This window comes from Lissotriton helveticus, chromosome 3_1 (genome assembly GCF_964261635.1).
Source record: "Lissotriton helveticus chromosome 3_1, aLisHel1.1, whole genome shotgun sequence".
NCBI lineage: Eukaryota > Metazoa > Chordata > Amphibia > Caudata > Salamandridae > Lissotriton > Lissotriton helveticus.
The window spans coordinates 1,867,464,594-1,867,486,189 of record NC_136061.1 but is presented as its reverse complement, the minus strand read 5'-3'; the positions used below and the strand labels follow the sequence as shown (position 1 = coordinate 1,867,486,189).

General features: G+C 42.1%; 1 protein-coding gene across 1 annotated transcript in view; it reads right to left on the bottom strand.

Annotated features, from left to right (window-relative positions):
* Window positions 1–21,093, bottom strand: part of PGGHG (protein-glucosylgalactosylhydroxylysine glucosidase) — a 305,061-nt gene extending 283,968 nt beyond the window's left edge. The window contains exon 1 of the mRNA XM_078682845.1: window positions 20,905–21,093. The gene's annotated coding sequence lies outside the window, so the exon portion shown is untranslated. The remainder of the gene's footprint in view (window positions 1–20,904) is intronic.
* Between the last annotated feature and the right edge of the window lie 503 nt (window positions 21,094–21,596).

The following is a 21,596-nucleotide window of genomic DNA, read 5'->3' as shown; positions in this document are numbered from 1 at the left end:
TCTTCTAACGAATTGAAACAAATCAATTCTGGTCTGAGTATACTCAAGGTTACTATCTGGACAAAAAGTTAATCCCAATTTGAGGACTGACTCCTCTGATGGTGAAAGAATCCTTGTGGAGAGGTTAATGATGGTAAGGTTGTCTGTTGATTCCTCATGCCCTACCATCTTTTTCCCCTTGTGGCTCGCGTCTTGCGTGTACGGGCCCCCACATTCGGCGCCCTTCCTCTTCCTCTGCCTCTTCCGGCCCCCTCGTCTGGTTTTTCTTCGTTTTCTGGGGGTTTGTTCTTTCCCCCCCTCAACCAATTCATTCGGATGACTTGTACCTCCGTCTGAAAAGGGGTGTCTGCGGTTTGTTGCAGGGTTCTGGCTTCGTCCTCCGACTGCTCGCCCTCAGTAACCTCGGATTCGGATGTCTCCACATCCAACGGTGCAGCCGCACCGGCAGCCTTGTTTTTCAATAGGTCCTTCCTTGTCTGGTCGTACTTTTTGGAGAACGTAAGGACTCGACCAATGGCATAGTCCCGTTCGTCCCTGTCAAATTTCTCTTGTTTCCGCATGCGTATTTTCTGCTCATATTTCTCCAGTCGTTTCTTCATCTGGACTCTAAGTTGTTCCTGCTGGTCTTTGTCATCATTGGTCGCTATTTCCGTTTCCATGGTTTCAATTTCTTTGAGGACCTTGTCTCTGTCACTCCAAGCAAATTGTACCAGGATTTCCAACATCCCCTCGCAGGATTTAGCAATATGTGCTGCCCAGGTATCAAGAAGTTTAGGGTCCGGGTGTTCGTATGCGGGGATCGTAAATATCCGCAGCCCTCTTGGCACTCTTTTCACTTCTATATATCCTTGGAGTGATGTGCCCTCCCACCACTTACGAAGCTCCCGCTCGTATAATTTCTCTAATTTACCAAACTGCGTGGCCAGTTGGCTGGGAGCATTGGCTGTTTTAGTCTTAGTTACTGGTTGAGCATTAATGTCAGGATTTTTGTTTTTAAACATTCCTGTCGCCAAGTCACGGCGTTGCGAGATATCAAACATGCTGTTAATCTCAATATTCGGCCCCCACTTCCGGGTTGCCTTGTTCGTTGCACAACAATCAATAAAGATTCCCTACGCTGAAGCCAATACTTGAATAGTGAGAAGTGTCTTTGAAAAAGTTCCAGGAAATGAACAGATTATATCTCGGCTTACCCAATTTCAGTCGGGTGACGCCGAGTGAATTCTGTCCATGTACCAAAGGAGCCTCTAGACCATCTTGTTCCCACTCGATTCTCCTCTCCAAGCAGTGGCGGTGCTCCACATGTATTAAATCCAGGCTCTTTGCTCCGAGGTCTGGTGCACTCTTACAGCGGGTGCTCGTCCAAGCGCGTCAGAGCTTCGCGCTTCAATATGAAAGCTCACTCCCTCCCGGTCCCGAGAGGAAAATAAAGACAGCACACACGGGAATTCTTTTCGATGGCAACTTTTACTCGCACAGACGCGTTTCGGAAGCTGCGCTTCCTTCCTCAATGTTAGTTACACCGTAGTGCGCGATTTGGCGCCATTTATTTTCAAATCACACAAACGACCTGTATTGGCAAACACAGAGAGAGGACTGACGCGTGTGCGCCATCTTGCTAATGCGTATAATCCCGCTAAAGCATACTGATAATTAAACAATACTATTTCATTCAGTAATTGCTAAGCTTCATAATTATTAAAAAGCCTCTCGAATTTGCAACGAGGATTTAATTAGTAATATTGCCGTGGGAACAAGATGGTCTAGAGGCTCCTTTTGTACATGGACAGAATTCACTCGGCGTCACCCGACTGAAATTGGGTAAGCCGAGATATAATCTGTTCATTTCCTGGAACTTTTTCAAAGACACTTCTCACTATTCAAGTATTGGCTTCAGCGTAGGGAATCTTTATTGATTGTTGTGCAACGAACAAGGCAACCCGGAAGTGGGGGCCGAATATTGAGATTAACAGCATGTTTGATATCTCGCAACGCCGTGACTTGGCGACAGGAATGTTTAAAAACAAAAATCCTGACATTAATGCTCAACCAGTAACTAAGACTAAAACAGCCAATGCTCCCAGCCAACTGGCCACGCAGTTTGGTAAATTAGAGAAATTATACGAGCGGGAGCTTCGTAAGTGGTGGGAGGGCACATCACTCCAAGGATATATAGAAGTGAAAAGAGTGCCAAGAGGGCTGCGGATATTTACGATCCCCGCATACGAACACCCGGACCCTAAACTTCTTGATACCTGGGCAGCACATATTGCTAAATCCTGCGAGGGGATGTTGGAAATCCTGGTACAATTTGCTTGGAGTGACAGAGACAAGGTCCTCAAAGAAATTGAAACCATGGAAACGGAAATAGCGACCAATGATGACAAAGACCAGCAGGAACAACTTAGAGTCCAGATGAAGAAACGACTGGAGAAATATGAGCAGAAAATACGCATGCGGAAACAAGAGAAATTTGACAGGGACGAACGGGACTATGCCATGGGTCGAGTCCTTACGTTCTCCAAAAAGTACGACCAGACAAGGAAGGACCTATTGAAAAACAAGGCTGCCGGTGCGGCTGCACCGTTGGATGTGGAGACATCCGAATCCGAGGTTACTGAGGGCGAGCAGTCGGAGGACGAAGCCAGAACCCTGCAACAAACCGCAGACACCCCTTTTCAGACGGAGGTACAAGTCATCCGAATGAATTGGTTGAGGGGGGGAAAGAACAAACCCCCAGAAAACGAAGAAAAACCAGACGAGGGGGCCGGAAGAGGCAGAGGAAGAGGAAGGGCGCCGAATGTGGGGGCCCGTACACGCAAGACGCGAGCCACAAGGGGAAAAAGATGGTAGGGCATGAGGAATCAACAGACAACCTTACCATCATTAACCTCTCCACAAGGATTCTTTCACCATCAGAGGAGTCAGTCCTCAAATTGGGATTAACTTTTTGTCCAGATAGTAACCTTGAGTATACTCAGACCAGAATTGATTTGTTTCAATTCGTTAGAAGACTACGCCTGCATAAATTCTTCAAGATTAAACCAACTGCTGATGAAGCTAAAATTATCCGATCACGCTATAAAGACACTGATCTGTTGAAAGTGAATGAACTAACCACTTTGGAGTTATTAGAAGAACTACGTTTGGAAAACACAGGGAGTGTGTTACCGACATTACCTGATACCTTATCTCAAAGACTAAGGTCTGTGGAAGTCGAACAAGAGGCCCCGGTCAGCGGTCTCAAATTAAAGTCAAAATTTGTGCCTCCAACACAAACTGACAAGGGGTTCGGGCTCTAAAGCAGTAAGGTCAAGCCTCACTAAGAGTCTTAACAAAACAAACAACCAGTACTGCAGTATGAATTCACAAATGGTCCTATCAAAATAGTGAATTAAACACTAAATAGACCAGACTACTTATTCTGTCTGAAATTAATCTTTATATGTCATCTTTTTTTATATAACACTTTTTACATTTTTTGTATACATATTAACACAAAAGACACAGATTGTAATAATGAATCAATATATAACAAATACAAATTAGCTCACTGTACAACTTTCTCTCTCATACCATTCAAATCACACTCGTACTGCTATTTACACAATATACATACAGTCATCATTAAGATGCATCAGAATTCAAAACAAAATTTTTTGGAATTCAAAACAAAATTGTTTAGAGGAGCGACCTTGGTATAGGTTTTAATTCACTTTTTGTTTGTCATTTCTTCAAAGAAACCTAAGGTCGCGTGAAAAGGGTCTACGCGTTTCAAACACCCAAACTCGGGGGTGTTTTCATCAGGACCGCATATCTGCAAGAATGAAAGGAATTGTGTTTTAAAATCACTAGTAAACGCACCACCTTGTAAGCGCATAGGAAGCCTCAACTTGAGTCTTACCTTAGCCCAATAGTGGCAATAGATGAAAAGGGGCGAGTTTGTGGAACCTGAAATAATCAACAGTCAATATTCAGTGTGTGATGAGGGACCCAAACACTGACGCCATATTCCTTGATCGATCACTTGATTATGCTACACAATCGTACTTACATGTGCACTTTGCATGTATTCTTGGGTGAACGGATTATATATATCTTGAATGAACGAGTTGTATTTTTTGGACTCTGTGGAGGAATTTTAAAGGAGCGCGCATTAGTTATTTGTCCGCCCGTTCTTGGTGCAGGAAGAGCATTTTTTGGATTCTCAACGTTCAGGACTTACTTGTGCGGCGGACTGTTGCTCAATGGCGTCCTGCCGTCTGTGTGGTGTTCGTACACTGTGGGGAAACAAGCGCGAGGTGTTTTAGTTCTATACCTTCGCCTGTCTGTAAGGCCTCCGTATTGGCATGTTTGGAATTTAGCGATTCTTACCTGGAAATTGTACACTTTTCTCTCCGCCGATTGAATCCGGATCGGTTGTCCTCTGTCAGTCAGGAATCATGAATCACGTGACTTTCCTGGTTTCCTGTGTAGTGTGTGTTATGAGTACACGTGACGCCCCGCTGGTTTCTGGGAGATGTAGTATTGTCTTCCATGCTGATGTAGTTTCTGGGGGATGTAGTTTTCCAAGCTAGTGTGTACATGGGGTATTATTGAGGCGCTCATCTGTGGAAATTGGTCCTGTGTGGGCTCGACAAAATATATTAATTTTCTGTGATTGCAGCATATAATTGCAATGAAAGGCACTGGCAAAGTGGTTGTGGTGCGATCATTCAACGATGGCTGTGTAGTGTAGGGCAACACTCATTAGAAGGACTTCTTAATGGGAATTTACAGCTTATAAATTTCTGAGAGTTCGTTTAACCCGTCAATTGCTGTATTGAATTTTATAATAAGCATAGCTTCTCTCCTCGACAGTTTCTCCTCTATGTCTCCACCTCTGGGGTCCATCTCAATTTTTGATAATACAGTCCATTTTATATCAGACTCGCAATGGTTATGTGATTTCCAATGGTTGACTAGAGGTGCTGTTTCCACATTTTTTTTAATTCTGGACTTGTGTTGTGTAATTCTGCACCTGATCTCTTGGCTGGTCTTACCAATGTAAAGCATGTCACACGGACAGCGTATTCCGTAAATGACATACCGCGATTTACAATTTGTAAATGTGTCATGTTTCCAATTGGTCTGTCTATGTTTGAACAACGATCCTTCTTCTGTTGTTGAACAACAGATACAGGTGCCGCATTTGTGGTGACCTTGCACTGGAGGTAGACTCAACATCGCTCGTAAGCATGGTTGTTTTTTTGTCGGTAAAGTGGCACGCACCAAATGGTTGGCAATATTCTGATCCTTTTTGAACGCAAACAAAGGTTTGTCTTTCAGTGATTCATCCAGGTTTTGAATTAGATGCCAATTTTGGTTTATTACTTTTTTGAAGTTGTTTGAGTTGGGGCAGAAGGTTGATACACAGACCAACCTTTCCATTGGCTTTCTTTCTTTTTTGGTTAATAGATCTTCTCTCGGTGTCCACCAGGCTCTCTTCATGGACCGTCTCAGCAATTTTTTTTGGGTATCCTCTGTCCATTAGATTTTTCGTGAGATGATTTGCATGAAGTTCATATTCATCTCTGAAGTGACAGTTTCTCCTGATCCGTAAATACTGTCCGAAGGGGAGATTTTCTTTTAGATTTCTTGGGTGGTGGCTGTCAAAGTGTAGGGCTTTGTTTCGATCGGTTGGTTTTTTATATAATGTTGTTACTAGTTTGTTCCCTACAGGATACACCTCCACATCTAAGAATGCCAGTTTTGTCTGTGAGTATTTGATGCTGAATTTGATTTCCTGGGTTCTGTTGTTGAGCCACTCGTGGAACTTGATCAGTTTTTCCTCACTACCTGTCCAGACAGCAAACACGTCGTCTATAAAACGACTCCAGTGTGAAATGTACTCAATAAAAGGGTTATCTTCGTAAATGAATTTGTCTTCAAATTTGGACATGAAAAGGATAGCCAATTCAGGAGCGAAGGGGCAACCCATCGCCACTCCCCCTGTTTGAAAAAAGAAATCCCCATTGAAATTAAAATAATTTTTCTTTAAGGCGAATGATGCTAATTCCAGGATGAAGTCAGTAGGAATTCTTACTGGTTTGTCCCTGGTCTCCAAAAAGGAACCTATAACTTCCAAGCCTTCCATTTGAGGTATCTGTGTGTATAATGATGTTACGTCTAGTGTCACTAAGTAGTCAGAGCCTTCGTTGAAGTTGATGGAGTCTAATTTGTTGATGAAATCAGAAGTGTCACGCAGGTATGATTTAACTTCAGGTACAAACGGTTTTAAAAAATGGTCCACAAATTTAGAGATGGGTTCCAATAGTGAATCACAAGCCGAGACTATCGGTCTTCCTGGGGGCGTTGTTTGGTCCTTGTGAATTTTAGGTAAAATATAAAATTGGGGGATCCTTGGAAATTTACATTGTAGGAATTCAAACTCCTTTTTACCTAAAAGGCCGTCCGCGTGTCCTTTTTCTAGGATTACACGTAATTGGTTATTTAGTTCCATCGTAGGGTCTTTTGAGATTTTTCTGTAGCAGGTTTGGTCGTTTAACTGTCGCATGACTTCAAAAATATATTTTTCTTTTTCCCAGATTACTATTGAGCCGCCCTTATCTGCCTGCTTAATTACTACAGACGTGTCGTTCTTAAGGCAGTCTAGAGCAATTTTTTCCAATTTCGTTATATTGTATTTGATCCATTGTTTTTTCTTTTCCATATTGTTGATTGCAGAGAGTATAGTTTTTTCAAAGGTCACCACTTCTTTTGGGACTTTATTGTGTGGGGGGCAAAACATAGATTTTTTCTTTAGGCCAGTTGTTTCCTGGTTTTGATCCATCGGTGTATTTGCAAAGAAAGTTTTTAATTTGATCTTCCGACAAAATTCAATAGCTTCAGTCTTTAATTTCACAAAGTTGGTGTGTTTAGATGGGACAAAAGTCAAACCTTTCTCCAGAATACTTATTTCACTGTTTGTTAAAATCTTATTAGATAAGTTGTGAATAGGTGATGTGGTACTTTCAATTGGGGAATTTTGGAATTCTGTCCTTGTTAGTTCTTGTAATTCTGTCGACGTGTCGACATTTCCCATGGTTGTTGGTTGTACCTGGGTCGTCCTCTGGTTTGTGGTTCGCCTCTCCCTAAAAAAGGTTGCTGTTGTGGTTGCTGGTGAAAATTCCCTCTTTGGTTTGTGTTTCTGCGTTTGTCGTTGCTATTACTATCCCCACTACTTGACGATGAAGTGTCTGAAAAAGTAATGAAGTTTCTTGATGATCTGCCTTGGAATTCACCTAAATTGCGCCTAGACTCTGGTCTTGAATAATAGTCCTGTTGAAGGAACGGATATACTTTATCCAATGAGAAGTTGCGCTTGTCCTTTTCAAATTGGTTGGTTTTTTGATTTATTGTTGAGTCTTTAAATTCAAGTATTTCCTTTTCCACTTTCTCCAGGAGTGATTTTGCGTCCGTAATAAATTGATTGGCTTTGATTTCAGATTCAAGGGTCTCAATTTCCTTTAATTGATCAGCTGAAAGTCTCTGTGCCGTCTCGATTGTTAAGACCATTAGATCTCTGCTACACTTGGTCTCAATATAGCTGTATCCTTTTTTATACAGTGGATCCTCTGTGAAGATCACTGGGACGTTTTTCACTTGTAATCCTCCCGGGATTGTCCCGGCTCGTAGGTGTTGTAAAAGAAAATGCCCATGAAGGTCCGTTCTAATTTGTTTTTTCCTTAATCTCAGAAGTTTGTCTGTTTCATTTTGGTTTTTTGCCGTAATACTCAAGGAAGCTGATGCGAAAACAGGGGGTGCCTCCAGTAATTTTTTGATATGCTCTTCACTATACGCGAATGTTTGATCCTCTGACATTATATGTATCTGTTGGGATGTGTTTAATCTGTGTCCTCAGCCACACAGCGTGGTCTTCCCACGTCTCATTCATACACCATATTCAACTAAACCACTTGAAAAGTCTCAATAAATCGGACGCTGGACAACCTCGCAGATAGGTATCTGCTAGTAAGCAAAAAACCGACAAGGGGTTCGGGCTCTAAAGCAGTAAGGTCAAGCCTCACTAAGAGTCTTAACAAAACAAACAACCAGTACTGCAGTATGAATTCACAAATGGTCCTATCAAAATAGTGAATTAAACACTAAATAGACCAGACTACTTATTCTGTCTGAAATTAATCTTTATATGTCATCTTTTTTTATATAACACTTTTTACATTTTTTGTATACATATTAACACAAAAGACACAGATTGTAATAATGAATCAATATATAACAAATACAAATTAGCTCACTGTACAACTTTCTCTCTCATACCATTCAAATCACACTCGTACTGCTATTTACACAATATACATACAGTCATCATTAAGATGCATCAGAATTCAAAACAAAATTTTTTGGAATTCAAAACAAAATTGTTTAGAGGAGCGACCTTGGTATAGGTTTTAATTCACTTTTTGTTTGTCATTTCTTCAAAGAAACCTAAGGTCGCGTGAAAAGGGTCTACGCGTTTCAAACACCCAAACTCGGGGGTGTTTTCATCAGGACCGCATATCTGCAAGAATGAAAGGAATTGTGTTTTAAAATCACTAGTAAACGCACCACCTTGTAAGCGCATAGGAAGCCTCAACTTGAGTCTTACCTTAGCCCAATAGTGGCAATAGATGAAAAGGGGCGAGTTTGTGGAACCTGAAATAATCAACAGTCAATATTCAGTGTGTGATGAGGGACCCAAACACTGACGCCATATTCCTTGATCGATCACTTGATTGTGCTACACAATCGTACTTACATGTGCACTTTGCATGTATTCTTGGGTGAACGGATTATATATATCTTGAATGAACGAGTTGTATTTTTTGGACTCTGTGGAGGAATTTTAAAGGAGCGCGCATTAGTTATTTGTCCGCCCGTTCTTGGTGCAGGAAGAGCATTTTTTGGATTCTCAACGTTCAGGACTTACTTGTGCGGCGGACTGTTGCTCAATGGCGTCCTGCCGTCTGTGTGGTGTTCGTACACTGTGGGGAAACAAGCGCGAGGTGTTTTAGTTCTATACCTTCGCCTGTCTGTAAGGCCTCCGTATTGGCATGTTTGGAATTTAGCGATTCTTACCTGGAAATTGTACACTTTTCTCTCCGCCGATTGAATCCGGATCGGTTGTCCTCTGTCAGTCAGGAATCATGAATCACGTGACTTTCCTGGTTTCCTGTGTAGTGTGTGTTATGAGTACACGTGACGCCCCGCTGGTTTCTGGGAGATGTAGTATTGTCTTCCATGCTGATGTAGTTTCTGGGGGATGTAGTTTTCCAAGCTAGTGTGTACATGGGGTATTATTGAGGCGCTCATCTGTGGAAATTGGTCCTGTGTGGGCTCGACAAAATATATTAATTTTCTGTGATTGCAGCATATAATTGCAATGAAAGGCACTGGCAAAGTGGTTGTGGTGCGATCATTCAACGATGGCTGTGTAGTGTAGGGCAACACTCATTAGAAGGACTTCTTAATGGGAATTTACAGCTTATAAATTTCTGAGAGTTCGTTTAACCCGTCAATTGCTGTATTGAATTTTATAATAAGCATAGCTTCTCTCCTCGACAGTTTCTCCTCTATGTCTCCACCTCTGGGGTCCATCTCAATTTTTGATAATACAGTCCATTTTATATCAGACTCGCAATGGTTATGTGATTTCCAATGGTTGACTAGAGGTGCTGTTTCCACATTTTTTTTAATTCTGGACTTGTGTTGTGTAATTCTGCACCTGATCTCTTGGCTGGTCTTACCAATGTAAAGCATGTCACACGGACAGCGTATTCCGTAAATGACATACCGCGATTTACAATTTGTAAATGTGTCATGTTTCCAATTGGTCTGTCTATGTTTGAACAACGATCCTTCTTCTGTTGTTGAACAACAGATACAGGTGCCGCATTTGTGGTGACCTTGCACTGGAGGTAGACTCAACATCGCTCGTAAGCATGGTTGTTTTTTTGTCGGTAAAGTGGCACGCACCAAATGGTTGGCAATATTCTGATCCTTTTTGAACGCAAACAAAGGTTTGTCTTTCAGTGATTCATCCAGGTTTTGAATTAGATGCCAATTTTGGTTTATTACTTTTTTGAAGTTGTTTGAGTTGGGGCAGAAGGTTGATACACAGACCAACCTTTCCATTGGCTTTCTTTCTTTTTTGGTTAATAGATCTTCTCTCGGTGTCCACCAGGCTCTCTTCATGGACCGTCTCAGCAATTTTTTTGGGTATCCTCTGTCCATTAGATTTTTCGTGAGATGATTTGCATGAAGTTCATATTCATCTCTGAAGTGACAGTTTCTCCTGATCCGTAAATACTGTCCGAAGGGGAGATTTTCTTTTAGATTTCTTGGGTGGTGGCTGTCAAAGTGTAGGGCTTTGTTTCGATCGGTTGGTTTTTTATATAATGTTGTTACTAGTTTGTTCCCTACAGGATACACCTCCACATCTAAGAATGCCAGTTTTGTCTGTGAGTATTTGATGCTGAATTTGATTTCCTGGGTTCTGTTGTTGAGCCACTCGTGGAACTTGATCAGTTTTTCCTCACTACCTGTCCAGACAGCAAACACGTCGTCTTCAGAGATGAATATGAACTTCATGCAAATCATCTCACGAAAAATCTAATGGACAGAGGATACCCAAAAAAAATTGCTGAGACGGTCCATGAAGAGAGCCTGGTGGACACCGAGAGAAGATCTATTAACCAAAAAAGAAAGAAAGCCAATGGAAAGGTTGGTCTGTGTATCAACCTTCTGCCCCAACTCAAACAACTTCAAAAAAGTAATAAACCAAAATTGGCATCTAATTCAAAACCTGGATGAATCACTGAAAGACAAACCTTTGTTTGCGTTCAAAAAGGATCAGAATATTGCCAACCATTTGGTGCGTGCCACTTTACCGACAAAAAAACAACCATGCTTACGAGCGATGTTGAGTCTACCTCCAGTGCAAGGTCACCACAAATGCGGCACCTGTATCTGTTGTTCAACAACAGAAGAAGGATCGTTGTTCAAACATAGACAGACCAATTGGAAACATGACACATTTACAAATTGTAAATCGCGGTATGTCATTTACGGAATACGCTGTCCGTGTGACATGCTTTACATTGGTAAGACCAGCCAAGAGATCAGGTGCAGAATTACACAACACAAGTCCAGAATTAAAAAAAAAAATGTGGAAACAGCACCTCTAGTCAACCATTGGAAATCACATAACCATTGCGAGTCTGATATAAAATGGACTGTATTATCAAAAATTGAGATGGACCCCAGAGGTGGAGACATAGAGGAGAAACTGTCGAGGAGAGAAGCTATGCTTATTATAAAATTCAATACAGCAATTGACGGGTTAAACGAACTCTCAGAAATTTATAAGCTGTAAATTCCCATTAAGAAGTCCTTCTAATGAGTGTTGCCCTACACTACACAGCCATCGTTGAATGATCGCACCACAACCACTTTGCCAGTGCCTTTCATTGCAATTATATGCTGCAATCACAGAAAATTAATATATTTTGTCGAGCCCACACAGGACCAATTTCCACAGATGAGCGCCTCAATAATACCCCATGTACACACCAGCTTGGAAAACTACATCCCCCAGAAACTACATCAGCATGGAAGACAATACTACATCTCCCAGAAACCAGCGGGGCGTCACGTGTACTCATAACACACACTACACAGGAAACCAGGAAAGTCACGTGATTCATGATTCCTGACTGACAGAGGACAACCGATCCGGATTCAATCGGCGGAGAGAAAAGTGTACAATTTCCAGGTAAGAATCGCTAAATTCCAAACATGCCAATACGGAGGCCTTACAGACAGGCGAAGGTATAGAACTAAAACACCTCGCGCTTGTTTCCCCACAGTGTACGAACACCACACAGACGGCAGGACGCCATTGAGCAACAGTCCGCCGCACAAGTAAGTCCTGAACGTTGAGAATCCAAAAAATGCTCTTCCTGCACCAAGAACGGGCGGACAAATAACTAATGCGCGCTCCTTTAAAATTCCTCCACAGAGTCCAAAAAAAAAATACAACTCGTTCATTCAAGATATATATAATCCGTTCACCCAAGAATACATGCAAAGTGCACATGTAAGTACGATTGTGTAGCATAATCAAGTGATCGATCAAGGAATATGGCGTCAGTGTTTGGGTCCCTCATCACACACTGAATATTGACTGTTGATTATTTCAGGTTCCACAAACTCGCCCCTTTTCATCTATTGCCACTATTGGGCTAAGGTAAGACTCAAGTTGAGGCTTCCTATGCGCTTACAAGGTGGTGCGTTTACTAGTGATTTTAAAACACAATTCCTTTCATTCTTGCAGATATGCGGTCCTGATGAAAACACCCCCGAGTTTGGGTGTTTGAAACGCGTAGACCCTTTTCACGCGACCTTAGGTTTCTTTGAAGAAATGACAAACAAAAAGTGAATTAAAACCTATACCAAGGTCGCTCCTCTAAACAATTTTGTTTTGAATTCCAAAAAATTTTGTTTTGAATTCTGATGCATCTTAATGATGACTGTATGTATATTGTGTAAATAGCAGTACGAGTGTGATTTGAATGGTATGAGAGAGAAAGTTGTACAGTGAGCTAATTTGTATTTGTTATATATTGATTCATTATTACAATCTGTGTCTTTTGTGTTAATATGTATACAAAAAATGTAAAAAGTGTTATATAAAAAAAGATGACATATAAAGATTAATTTCAGACAGAATAAGTAGTCTGGTCTATTTAGTGTTTAATTCACTATTTTGATAGGACCATTTGTGAATTCATACTGCAGTACTGGTTGTTTGTTTTGTTAAGACTCCAACACAAACTGACATGATCGACACTTTCTCTGAGTTGGTGATTCGTGATCTGAGAAGAATGCGCATACATAGAAAACCCGGTGGACACCGTGACAATTTAACTGAATCACAGCGCAATGCGATAAAAACACTGGCCGATGATACATCAATAGTCTGTAAACCTTCAGACAAAGGAGGCAACGTGGTCATTCTGTCGCGCGAAGATTATGTCCAGGAAGCTATGCGACAATTGCAGGATGGTTCTTGTTACGAGTTGACTACAAAGCAAAGATATGAGTCCAGCATCACAACTTTGCACGGACTGCTGAAAAAGTGGCATGATAAACAGATGCTGGAGACAGAAGAATATCTTTTTTTGAAAACTACACATCCTGTCACCCCCACTTTCTACTACCTGCCCAAAGTTCACAAGAGGATGGAGAAACCACCTGGGCGTCCCATTATTTCATCCATGGGCAGCCTCACTGAGAATCTATCTAAATTTTTAGATCATTTCTTATTTGAAATGGTGTTGGGCCTCAAGTCTTACATTCGAGACACTGCCGATTTTATTGAGAAAATTGAAGCAATTGCTTGGCAACCAGGATATTGCCTTTTGACTCTCGACATTACCAGTCTCTACACTAGCATTGAGCATGCACAGGGAATGAAGGCGATCCAGTACTTCCTAGGGAAGAGACAGCTGAAATATGCCCAACATAATGCTATGTTGATGGAATTAGTTGCATTTTGTCTTCAGAATAACATCTTTCTCTTTCAGGATGATTTGTTTAGACAGCTGTCGGGCACTGCCATGGGTTCCTGCTTCGCCCCCAGCTACGCGAATTTATTCGTGGGCTGGTGGGAGGAGCAGGAAGCCTGGGGGCCTGAGAAAGAGCAGTGGTCAAATTGTATCGTCTCCTGGTATCGTTACATTGACGATTTGTGCATAGTGTGGAATGGCTCAGTAGAGACAGCATGGCAATATGTAAAAGTGTTGAATGATAACAACTGTAATTTAATCTTCACTGGTAATGTAAGCGCAAGCGATGCGGTGTACCTAGACTTGAGAATGGAGGTGATTAATAACAGTATTCAAACTTCCCTCTATAGAAAGCCGACAGCGGGAAACAGTACGCTACATGCGTCATCTAACCATCCTCAGAAGCTCATCAAGAGCATACCTTATGGAGAGCTTCTACGGTTAAAGCGTAACTGTTCCACTAATGATGATTTCGAATTGGCTGCGCAGGAAAGTAATGACAGATTTGAGGCGAGGGGTTATAGTAGGCAACTGTTACAGAACACCCTGGATAGAGTAAGGACACAACCCAGACAGACTTTGTTTGTCAAGAAGCATAAACCTTCTACTGACATAGAAACATTTAGGATGATTACACCTTACTCCAAAGATTGCCAACAATTGAGGAGTATCCTAAAAAGACACTGGCACATTTTGCAAAAGGACAGCATAATAGGGAGTGATATACCTGCTAATCCCTTAATTACCTTTAAAAGGGCACGTTCGCTGAGGGATACCTTGGTACATAGTCATCTGTCACCTGTCCCTACACGCACGAGCAATTTGAAAGATGCCAAAGGCTACTTTCCTTGTGGCCGGTGCAAAGCCTGTGCCAACAGTAAGAGGGTCTATTCTTATGAAATCATGGGTCGTGGTACAAAAAAGAAGAAGAGAATTAATCAGTTCCTTACATGCACCTCCCCTTTTGCAGTCTATTGCCTTCTCTGCCCCTGTGGGCTTAGGTACATAGGCAGTACTATAAACCCCGTGAAATTGCGCATTTTGGAGCATATGCGGGCCATAGTAAACAGAGATTTCACATACCCTGTCGCCAGACATTTTTCGATCAAACATAAGAGTGATAGGAATCTGTTACAGTACTTTTGCCTTGATGCGATTTCTGACAATAACAGGGGAGGGGATAAACTGCAAAAACTTCGCAGATTAGAATCCCGATACATCATAGACTGCCAAACCAAAGCCCCCTGGGGATTAAACTGTGGGGAGGAATTGACTGTACACCTAGGGAGTTAAAAGATAATAATGCCACACAGTATCTCCAGTGTAAATATGAAAGTAATAACAGCCACATGGTAATGGTTTTTTGTAAATAGTGTCTTTCTGAAACTGATCACCACTGAGTGTTTTGAACTACAGGATGATGAGTGTCCTGTTATACAATGTACTACGTACTTACTTCTTTTGTTTTTTCAGGATTATTGTGGAATATTTTGCAACTTTATTAATATTTTAAAATTTAACATCCGACATTGACTGGCAAAAATGATTGTATGGGGTTATTGGAAATTTAAATGGCAACCTTTGTGTTGCCTCAGGCCGATCCACGGCAAGATCTACAATCCAATTCCCAGTGCATTAATGAGAGGAGACCTGCCGATCCACGGCAATATTACTAATTAAATCCTCGTTGCAAATTCGAGAGGCTTTTTAATAATTATGAAGCTTAGCAATTACTGAATGAAATAGTATTGTTTAATTATCAGTATGCTTTAGCGGGATTATACGCATTAGCAAGATGGCGCACACGCGTCAGTCCTCTCTCTGTGTTTGCCAATACAGGTCGTTTGTGTGATTTGAAAATAAATGGCGCCAAATCGCGCACTACGGTGTAACTAACATTGAGGAAGGAAGCGCAGCTTCCGAAACGCGTCTGTGCGAGTAAAAGTTGCCATCGAAAAGAATTCCCGTGTGTGCTGTCTTTATTTTCCTCTCGGGACCGGGAGGGAGTGAGCTTTCATATATATATATATATATATATATATATATATATACGTATCAAGTTTCCTAAAGATTCCAAGGAATCAAGCGAAAATGTACTTTGCCGTTTTTTTAAACTGAAACATTCTGCACCATATTTCGTTTTCAACATTGCAGCATGTGTGGATTTGTTGGCAGCATAAGATCTTACTACCGCCGAGTCATGCACACCCATCGTCATATCATATGTATATTTTTAGGATATGTGCCTGTGTTTTAAGTGGTGAATAGATGCCTAGTGCTCAAAACCAAAAGCGAGATCGGAATAAAAATGATCACAACTAAAGTCCTGTTCGTTGATGCTCTTCTCCTCACTCTCCTTTCTTCTGCCTCACGGTGCTCTTCTCCTCACTCTTCATCCTTGTGCCTCACGCTGTTCTTCTTCTCACTCTCTGTCCTTGTGCCTCACGCTGCTCTATTCGTCACTCTCTGTCCTTGTGCCTCATGCTGATCTTCTCCTCTCTCCTTCTTTGTTCCTCACACTGCTCTACTCATCACTCTCTGCCTTTGTGCCTCAAGTTGCTCTTCTCACTCTCTGTTCTTGTGCCACGAGCTGCTCTTCTGCTCACTCTCCTTCCTAGTACCTCACGCTGCTCTTATCCTCACTCTCCTTCATTGTGCTTAACAATGCTCTTCTCCTCACTCCGCTTCATTGTGCCTCACGCTGCTCTTTTCCTCCTCACTCTCCTTCCTTGTGCTTCATGTTGCTCTCTTCCTCACTCTCCTTCCTTGTGCCTCGCGCTGCTCTTCTCCTCGTCACTGTCCTTCCTTGTGCCTCACACTGCTCTTCTCCTCACTCTCCTTCCTTGTGCCTCGCGCTGCTCTTCTCCTTACTCTCCTTCCTTGTGTCGCGCGCTGCTCTTCTCATTTTCCCTCCTTGTTCCTCACACAGCGCTTCTCCTCATTCTCCTTCCTGGTGCCTCACTCTGTTCTTCTCTTCACCCTCCTTCCTTGTTCCTTGCGCTGCTCTTCTCACTTTCTTTCCTTGTGCCTCATGCAGTTCTTTTCCTCACTCTTCTTCCTTGTGCCTCACGCTGCTCTTCTCCTCCTCACTCTCCTTCCTTGTGCCTTGTGCTGCTCTTCTCCTCCTCACTCTCCTTCCTTGTGCCTTGCGCTGCTCTTCTCCTCACTCTGTCCTTGTACCTCACGCTGCTCTTCTCACCCTCACTTTCCATCCTTGTGCCTCACACTGCTCTTCTCCTTCTCTATCTTCGGCATTGTGCCTCACGCTGTTTTTCTCCTCACTCTCCTTCCTTCTAACTCCTGCTGCTCTTCTCACTCTCCTTCCTTGTGCCTCAGCATTAGCACCACCTCCTCATTAGTGGACCACCATGGCAACAGCGCAGGCCCACCTCTGCACCAACACAGCACCCACTTCGGCATCAGTGCAGCATCACCTCAGCACTGCACCAACTCGGGATCACTCAGCACCACCTGAGCATCAGTGCAGCACCACTACCTCAGCATCGCCGCCACTCCAGCACACCACCACCTCAGTATCACTTAGCACCACCTCAGTCTGTCCTCTGACTCTGGCATCTGTTGATTCTCCCCTAGTGTACGTCAGCTGCTCGTGTTGTAATTCAGGTACTATTTTCCAACCTTCACTCGCTTGTCTTCTTAGTTATATATAAGGTAGCAAAAATACTCAGAACACTTTTTTATTATAACTTTTCAACATGCTGCACAGCAGCCACAATGCTCTACAACATAGCTTTAACACATTGGCAAAGCAATCGCTCTGGCTAAACACATATAAGGTACCAAAGGAGAGACCTATGGGCTATGCCAAGGCTTGTTGTCAGTGCTACAGAGAAATCAAAAACACTCAGATTTCCACTTTACATGTGCCAGCACTAAACTATTATTTGAAGAATGTTTTTGAGCTTTCCAAGCTCTGTAGGTAGGGGATATGCATGCACTATTTAAATGTCTATATGATTAACAATCACTTTTAACCACCAGAGTTGTCAGTCACTATACCCTAGAAATTCCTCAGTACAGTGCTGAAATTTGAAAAACATTTACTCTGGGAACCCGTAATTCAAGGGGTGAAGGCGTGATAGAAGAATGGGTGCGTAGTCATGAAAAGCGGAGTCTGACAATTAACATACATTTTTTTTTAAATGTTAAACTGGCAACAAGGACAAATGTGACAGTAAATGTGCTCTAGTTTACTTAATTAGTCACAAAGAGGCTGTATTTTAAAATAGGGAGAGACATTGCTACAGAGACCTTTGTGTAGCCAGCAATTTTCTGGGAATTATAATAATGGTAAAATAACTCGGCTGGTTAATGCAGTTCCAGAAGAGTTCTGTGATTTGTCCAGTCACAGCTTTGACTTATAAAGTAGAATGTAGGTTTATGTGCCTGCTGCAAAACACATTTTGTAACATTTTGTAACATGCAGAAGACAGTTTTGTATTTTATGTAGATAAATAATTGGGAAACAAAGATACTTTTGTTACATTCCAGTTCATACGTTGCAGTCCTAATTAGCACAGTGAGATATAAACCGACATCAAGGAGCCGCATGCAAACTGCAAGTTCTTGGCTTAAATCCTTATTGTTTTTTCCTCAATCTTTTGTTATTCTGAGTATGCATAAGGAGGGTTCCTTTATGTAGTAATAAAGTCTTATTAGTACAGACAGCACCAATCACTGTGTGATATTTTAAAACCTGACTGCATTTCTCCTGACCATGTACTCTAAACATAAAATGTGTACCAGCATGGACAATATGTGACTCCTGCACCTTATTACTCTCATGATCTTATGTAACATTGCCTGTAACATTGCCTGTACATTGATTGACACATGGGTGGTTATTTTCTGTGTGTGTGTGTGTAATGTAAAGGGCTCTGACACACTCCATTGGCATGAGTAGTGCTATGAAATAATTAAATAAAAAAATTAATTAGTAACTGCCATTTCAATAGTTCCTTGTGAAATTACTTATTCACACACTTACATCTGGCATTCTCACAGTGCATGCCATCTCTTACAAAAGGGCCTTGAACAAAGTCAAAAAACGACCTCCAAATCATAGTTTCTTAAAAAGAACTTGTGAAGGAATAAGCTGTGTACTTTTGTTGCCTTCCATTTATGTGTTAGGCTGGAGATGGCTTACAGCCAGGATGATACTTGAACGAAAGGAGGTTTGATGCTCTTAAAATCAGGCCTTTGTTTGGGCAACGCTCGAAGGAGTAATAAGAAAGACACCCTTGCAGTTTGCTACTCCTAACAGAAAGCAGACAACATCTGGGTACTGCTGCATTGTGTCCACAGCTCTATGAAGTACCTTGCATCTTGTGTTGGATTAACGCATACAATAAAATTCTCTGCATAACTTCAAGGTCCAAATTAATCATGCATGTCTGTCAGCTGAGCTCTAGGGTCAGCTTGAAAGAGTGATTTATTTAGGTCACAGCCTACCAGACAGCACAGCCACCTGGTTTGCTAACAACATCTTGGGGGACATTTGGAAAGCTTCTCTGTGAATGCATTCTGTCCATTGGCTTTGTGGTTTGGAACTCACAATTACTTTATTTGTTGTTCTATTTGTTTTTGGCTGTCCAGCTTGAAATTATCCCTTCTTTTGCCTATATCTATTTACTGTATTCTTCCACCAGTACTGGATTTCTCTAAGCAGGCTTTTAAAACGTGTTCCTATCTTGTCACATTTGCTGTGCATTCAAAGACAGAGGTCACATGTAAGGCTAGGTCTTCTAGGGAGCTTGGTGTTAACTTTGCTTTCTCTGACTTCAAAATTAGAGGATTTATATGACGATCATGCTGGATATTGGACGTGTGCTTGAGGAAGGCTGTACTTTTTTTCTATCACAGAACAAAATTGAAATGTCTGTAAACTAACTGTGCAGATATTTCAGAATTAGAAAAGGAGAAATGAAGCAAATGTTTGGGTAATTCTTAAGTGTGTGATGTAGGATTTAAGGCCTGTAAGAAAGAGGACCAATCAGAAGATTTTACTGGGCAGGTAATCATGGTGGCAGATGGCCTTCAGGGATGTATTTGTAGCAGGTGGCTGCTGATATAGTAATCAGACTCTTTAAGGAAGAGCTAAATTTGCAGGAGAATCCATCATCAGAATTTCCTGCATTTTGAGGATAATATGGGGATGGAAATACCACAGGCAGAGTCTCAGTGTCAGGTTATCTGCTCATTATAAAGTGTGATGCACATGGCATGGAAATGCCACTCATAGGGGCACTGTAAACATGGAAATGTCACACATAACCAGGTGAAAACTTGGCTATGTGTCATGGTGGCGGTAAATTACACCAGGACAAATTCAGCTTATTAGACAGGGTCAGCCGAACCCCAGATCCGACACAGAAACAGCTGCTGGAACTGGGATCCGGCATGATACCCCTCATTTCCTGCACTAGTGTCATTTTAGGGATTTTTGGGGGCTCCAGGCAAAACATATTTTGGTGGCACCTGTTTGGAACAACTTGATATGTTATTAACCTTTTTCTGCTAATTCAATCCTTCGTGATATCAACCAAATTATCTTTCAGAAACAAGGTCACATGAAACCAGTTGAAATATGTCTTGCGGGGTGGGGGGTAAACAAACTTAAGTTGATACTGAGCAAAGAAAGACAGTCAGAAGGAGAGGTAAAGAGTTTGAGATGTACAAATAGAGATGATATAGAGAGAAGGGTACTTTACTTTCCTAAGGGTCCTTTGGAAGGTTGGAGCTCCAGGCTATTGCCCACTTTGCCCAAGTCTTAAAAAGTCTCTGTCCTGCACTGGTATGTACACACAGATCTACACAGCATCCGCTCTAACCTGTGAAATATTTCAAAATGCAGTCTGTTTGGTAACTAATGAAGTAGGACACAACAGAACATATTTACTTGCTATTACATGTGTCCAATATTTTTGGAGCAGCTTTAAACAAATGTGTCGATTGACTGTCAGACTTCGCTCCTCATGACTCCGCCCCTCGAAACTCCACCCTTTCTGGTCCCACCCCTTGACACCGAGGCAGTGGGATTCCACACAGTATATTTTCCCATTTGCAGCACTGCGTGCATCTTTTTTTGTCAATTTTGTTTCGGGGTAAAAGACGGGCTTTTTCACTCAGTGGGGTGGTTTGGGTTAGTGAGGAAGGGGTTTGGGCGCTTGAGTAAGGAATACTGCCGCTTTCCTAACGCGGAAGAAGGCCTGTGCCGGTGGTTTCTTTAATGCAGAGGAAGGAGTGTGCGGGGAAGGGAGTTGGGTAAACTCACCTCTGTCTCTGGCGAGAGAGGGGACTGTGTCGGGGGAGGCGTCCAGTGTAGGCTCTCTCCGCTCCCTCTGTCGGTCTCCGTCGTGTCCTAAGTCCGGCGCCGTGAGAAGTTGGAGATTTGAAGTTTCCAGCTCAGAACAGGGTTTGTTTTTCGCTTCGGAATTCGGCTACTTTTTTTTTTATCCTTAGCTCACATTTCCTCCGGAAAGAGTCACGTGCCTGTGCAGAAGGAAGAAACTGCAGCCAGATGTCTCGCGGGATGGAGTCAGATTTTTACCCTACTGAATTAATTTACCTATTAAGCCTATTAAACCACTGGCGCTCACTGAGGTCTCTTTGATTTCACCCCAGTGCCAAGACACCAGTTAAAGACATGTGGGTTAAAGACATGTGGAAATGAGGCAGTGCCTACGAATGACGGACTTTAATGGGAACCCTAACAAAAATGCATGTAAAACCCATAACATATGCTGTGCTTCAGTATTGGAAATGTGAAGTTCTAGTGACTTGTCACCAGAGCCATATAGTGGTAGTTCATAAAGAAACCTTATTTAATAGTTTTATTAAGTGCGATGTACCACTTGTCAGTACTTTGTAGTCCAATCCGGATAGGAAACCTGTAATGGACAAATATGTTGCAGTCACAACACCGGAACTGATCAAAGTTCGGTTGACAGCTGTACTGGAACTCTC